Raw genomic sequence first — 6024 nt, forward strand, 5'->3', positions numbered from 1 at the left:
ATCAAAAAAATCAAAAATTTTTTAAAAGGAAATCAAGACAACTGGAAAATACAGATGAAAATTTATATATTTTTGAGCTTAATACCAAAGGCAGAAACCACAAAGGAAAAAATTGGTGATTTGACTACGTAATTTTCAGTCTTCTATATACTGAAATATTTACAGATGAAATGAGATGATGTTGAAGATTTGCTAAAAAAAAAAAAAGAAAGAAAGAAATAGAAGAAAAAAAAAGGAAACAAGATTGATTAGCTATGAGTTGATAATTGTCGAATCTGGGTGCTGAGTTGATGAGTACATGAAGGTTTCATATACAAGTCTCTACTTTTGTATATATTGGAAATTTCCCATAATAAAAAATTTACATTTTTTTGATTTTTAGGATTTTGAAAAACTAGGCCAAAATATTTGCCATGAATTCATTTAAAAAAAAAAAAAAGACAAAACACCCCAATGTGGAAAATGAACAAAATATATGAACAAGCATTTTATAAAAAGGAGTACAAATAACCAATAAGTATATGAAAAAAGTTTAGACGCAGTTTAAAAAAGCAAATTTTAAAAGTTTACTTTTAACCTTGCATTGACCCAAATTAAAAAAAAGAAAAAGGAATAAAAAACACTAGTGCTCTGTTGGATATGATCTAGAAAAGGAAGCACTCTCAGATACAACTTTCTGGTGGAAGTATTAATTGATATAACTTTCTGGAAGGAAGCTTGACAATATATATCAAAATGCTTAAAACAAGTCAAATTTGTAATCAAGTCATTCATGTTGAAATTTAGCCTAAGGAAATAATCCATTTTGTGCAGAGATCTTTAAGTACTAGGATGTTTATGACAGCGCAGTTTAGAAGGGCAAAAAAAACAAAGCAAAACATTGAGAACATCAAAGTCTAAAAAAGAAAATGATAGCACATTCAGGCAATAGACCCATATGTGCCATTAAAACTGAAATGAAAGAACCATATTTGTTATCATAGGAAAATAGCCACAATATTTTGAGTGAGAACAACACAAAAATATGTACAACAATAAGTAAATATACTTTAAAATTTTAGGCCCAGAAAAAAAATCACTGGTCAATGCGATTATGGGGGTTTTGTTTTGGTTTGGTCGGTTGGTTGTTTCTGGTAGATGTGTATATTCTTTTAGTTCTGGGCGTGTTTTATTTTATAACTTAAAAGGAATAATAAAGGTTATTATACACCAAACCGGGGGGAAAAAAGGAGGAAAGAAAGTACTTTAGAATAATGAAAAACGTTCTTCTGGCTAGTTTAAGATTCTTCAAAAATTAACATCCCAAACATAAAGTAATTTTCCATTCACATGAGAACAAAATAATTTTATTACAATTGAGTTAAGCAGAGCTCTACCGAGACTTACTATGTGCCAGAAATATGGTGGTTTCTGCAGGAAATACAAAGATGAACAAGATAACCCACACCCCAGCCTCAAGAACCATTTCTTCTTCTCTCTTGGAGTCCATATTATCTGGTTGCACGGGCTTTCACAGTGTTGGTACCTGCCTAGACCAGGAATGTGCTTTTCTGCTCCGTGGTGAGTTCTTCTTTTGCAGCGGGTTTACCCTCCTTCTCTCCTCCCTTCTCTGCCTCCCTTCCCTATGATGAAGGTGGTACTCACAGTGACAGCACTCCAGGTGAAGAGCCTGACCTCACAATTCTCTGTTGCCTCATGTCTTCTGACCAGGTTGTCACCACCTGGCCCTTGTTATCACGTGGCACTGTTTCATTTCCCGGGAGGTTGCCATTCCTTTCCCTGACTACAATTTCCTGTTCCTTCACCCTTCTTCTTCCCTCCCATCGAACCTCTTACAGATTCTCTTGTTAACCACTCCTTTGACCGGACAGCCCAGAATGCTTGTTCTGACCTTTGTCCTTTTTTTTTTTTTTTTGGCCATCCCACATGGCTTGTGGGGTCCTATATTCAGTATCTCAGATTCAGACAACCCTCCCTTCCCTGCCCCAAGCTCCACTGTCCAGCCTAGAGAACTATTAGACCCAAGGAAGAAGGAGCAAGGGAGTCAGAGTTAACTCAGCTTAATGGTAGCAGAAGCGCCACAACAGCTCTTGCCTTGATAGAATAGTGGTTGCCAGGACACTTGGCTCCAGAGATTCCATTGCTCTGGCTGGGCAAGTCCAGTCCTCAAACATTTGAACTAAAGACAGTGTCTTCTTGCCTTTAGTCCCGTTTCTTAGCATCCCATTGACCTACCCAACTTTACCCAGCAGGCCTTTGCTTTTCGGTGTGAATGCTTAACCACCACTGGCCTGTCCAAATGACTTGGGACTAACTCTCAGGTTCTATCATTGGATACTGGTCCATGCCTAGTTTCTCCATCTGGAAGATCCAGAGAACAGGAACAGCCAGTATCCCAAGTATGTTGAATGATTTAGATTAAGGCAACCCACATACAGTATGATTAAAGAGCACTGTGGAAATGTCAAATGCTATAAATATGGATAATATAATAATAACTGAGAAGAAGCTTGGTTAATTGAAGCCAGTCCCCAGAGCTCTCCTGTAATTATGGTATGATTGTATCTGGTATGCCCTGAAGCATGGCAAGGACATCTTATGCAAGCAGGCAAGTCAAATAATTTGCATCCCACTAATTTCTGAGATATAGCTTAAGCCCAGGAGATGACGAGATGCATTCTTAAGAGTTTTGATAAGTCAAGAGAATTTCTTGACCTGAGCACTGTGTCTGTCTTTACAGCATATAACCTTATCACCAGTTGGGAATTCTAAGAGACACTGAACCTCTACAGTTCCTCGGGCCCTCTGCAAATCCATCTGAGTGTAAAATGCTAGGAAAGGTTTTTCCCCAACCTGAGCAGCTGAGAAAGAAAAATAAAAAGTCAGGGATGAGGGATATACACTTTTAAGGTCAATAATTTCTAAATCAATAACTAGGACTCCAATGTTTACAATAATAATACAACTCTTGTTGAAATATTAATAGACATCTCCATTCTCCGTTTAGCTCTTGATGGTTGCCACGTCCCCCAAGAAGACAATTATGTTCTTACTTGGACAGACTAAATACTCCAGGGCACCGAACCTTATAGATTTATTTATTTAAAAAAAAATGTTGTTGTGGAATAAGTATGAATGGAATTGGTGTTTTAAAAAAAAACGGTACATATTCTTTAGTCTGCTTCCAATTCTCTTTCACAGATATGGGCAAATGCATCATATCATTCTGAGGGCTTCTCTCTGGATAATCTCAACTTCTAAATCATGAATAGTAGCCCACCACTTGCCCCACGTCTTTTTTTTTTTTTTGGCTGCGTTGGGTCTTCGTTGCAGTGTGCATGCTTCTCATCGCGGTGGCTTCTCTTGTTGCAGAGCACAGGCTCTAGGTGCTCGGGCTTCAGTAGTTGTGGCTCATGGGCTCAGTACTTGTGGTGCACGGGCTTAGTTGCTCCGTGGCATGTGAGATCTTCCCGGACCAGGGCTCGAACTTGTGTCCCCTGCATTGGCAGGCGGATTCTTAACCACTGCACCACCAGGGAAGTCCCTGCCCCCACATCTTTAAATTGCTCTTCCACTTGCCTCCCAGACATCTCCATTTGAATGGTCCACAGACGCCTTCTATTCAACATGTCCCAAACCGAGCTTTTCTCCCCAACCCGCATTCAGTGAGCCAGAACCTCCTCCCATATTTTCAACTCTGAATGACAGAGCCAGAAATTTTGATATTGTCTTTGATTCCTTCTTCTTTTTCACTCTCTATTTCCAATTGACCTGGGTCTTGACAGTTCTAATTCCTAACTGTGCTTGAATCCATCCCTACCATAACCCAGGCTATGATCCTTTCTTGCCTAGATTGCTGTCTTAGCTTGTAGTCTCTGCCTCAATTCTTGTCCCCCATAAAATTTGATCATGTCGTGTCTCTGCTTTGAATCCTGCAATGGTATCCCCTTGATAGGAAAATAAGGTCTAGACTCCTTCATATGGCCTCTGAGTTCTTTAACTTTGTCTCTAACTACTCCCTACCTCACAAGAACCTTCTCTCAGTTCCTTAAATAGGTCACCCTCTCTACCTTCAGCCCCACTAGACTGTAAGCTCCAAGAGGGAAGGAACCATGTTTGTCTCAATTATCATCACATCTCCAGGGCCCAGTGCAGTGTCTGGCCCTCAATATACGGTCATGCTCTGTGGGTCTGCAGCGCTAGTCCAGTTTCCCTTATAACTGGTCATTTTAAAAGTGTATACCCTTTTTAATCCTCATATTCCTATCTTGAGCTCCTATCACACCAATTCAGCCTATTCTTACAAGACTGTATTTACTACACTACATCGTGATCTCAAATCCACATTACCAGTGAAATGTGCGTTATTATGCAGGCAGCAGAGGTTGTATGTGGCATTCATATAATTATTCAAATAATTTTCTGGTGTGAATCATGTGGTTCTTCCTGTATACCTTGAACCTGTCTTCCACCGTACCTGGTTTCACAGGTTTTCTAGGTTTTTGTCTCCCTCTTCTTCTTCTTTTTTAAAAATTATTATTTATTTTTTTGGCCACACCGCACAGCTTGCAGGATCTTAGTTCCCTGAGCCCTCGGCAGTGAAAGTGCAGAGTCCTAAACACTGGACTGCCAGGGAATTCCCTCTCTCTCTTCTTCTAAATTCAGTCAAAAGCCCTTCTGATCTGGTCACATTGTCCCCATGACATAAGTAGTCATCAACCCTCCTGAGGGGCATTCCCTCCCTAGTCAAGTGTTCGTCCACTATTTCAAAGAAGGTTGATGTTTGACTTTGTTGCAATGTTATTTGAAGACTCTGATACTCAGAACTTTTTCCGTTATGACTAAGAAATTACCCCTGCTTTAATTTCCACCATTCTTCTTCTTTGAAATAGTCAACCTAGGAAGGGAGAGTTTTACACATTCTCTCCCAATCCCCCCACCCCGTACTCTTCCAGCCAAGAGTAAAGATCTAGGAAACACATTCCTTCATGGCACCCAGCCTTGAAGCCTGATTCTCACACACTTATGGGAGAACCCTAACCATAGATGACTTAGAAACCCCATTTCATTTCTGAAAGTCTGATGAGACAAAGTTTAGTTTATTTTCTTATGAAATCTCTCTTAAAGGGATCATGAATCTATCCAATTTTAAGCAACATATTATTAGGAAAATAATGTGAAAAGTGTCTTATCCTTCACTGTGTCAAATAAAGAGAAGAGATAGATTTTTAAAATACATCAATCTGTCCTGAGAATGTAAAGAGGAAAGCCTGAACAAATTCACTTTTTTTCTTTTTCTTTTTTTGGCCGCACCTCACAGCTTGCAGGATTTTAGTTCCCTGACCAAGGATTGAACCTGTGCCCCTCAGCAGTGAAAGCTCAGAGTCCTAACCACTGGACCACAAGGGAATTCCTTTTTTCTTTTTTTTTTTTTTAACAAATTCACTTTAGATGTCAATGTCTTCAAGGTACAGGGGGACCAAGATGATGGCGTGAAGATGATATAATTGGATGGAATGGATTTCAAGAGAGGTCCTCTTCTCCGTGATCCTTCAGGGCTGTTCTCTTGCCAGTCTCTAGCCCTGGATAAACACAAACACCTGTCTCTTTCATTCTTCATCATGGGCCACTGAGACTTGCTATGACAAACTGTACTGGGTTATGCAATGTCAAGTGTGTCCTCAATATCACTCACAATCCTTCCCACTCCTTCCTTGTTGAGGTCCTGTTCCCACCCTGACCACACCTGGGTATTGCATGCAGTCTGGAACCACACATCCAGATAGTTCGAGACAGGCTGAAGCACGCTCAGAGGCTTAGCTACTCACACCCTGCCTTCTGAAGAATTCTTCAAAGAGCGTTTGATATTCTTTTTTAAGATTTTTTTTAATGTGGACCACTTTTTAAAAGTCTTTATTGACTTTGTTACACAATTGCTTCTGTCTTATGTTTTGGTTTTATGGCCACGAGGCATGTGGGATCTTAGCTCCCTGACCAGGGATTGAACCCACATCCCCTGCATTG

Source organism: Grampus griseus (assembly GCF_964374135.1).
Source record: "Grampus griseus genome assembly, chromosome: 2".
Taxonomy (NCBI): domain Eukaryota; kingdom Metazoa; phylum Chordata; class Mammalia; order Artiodactyla; family Delphinidae; genus Grampus; species Grampus griseus.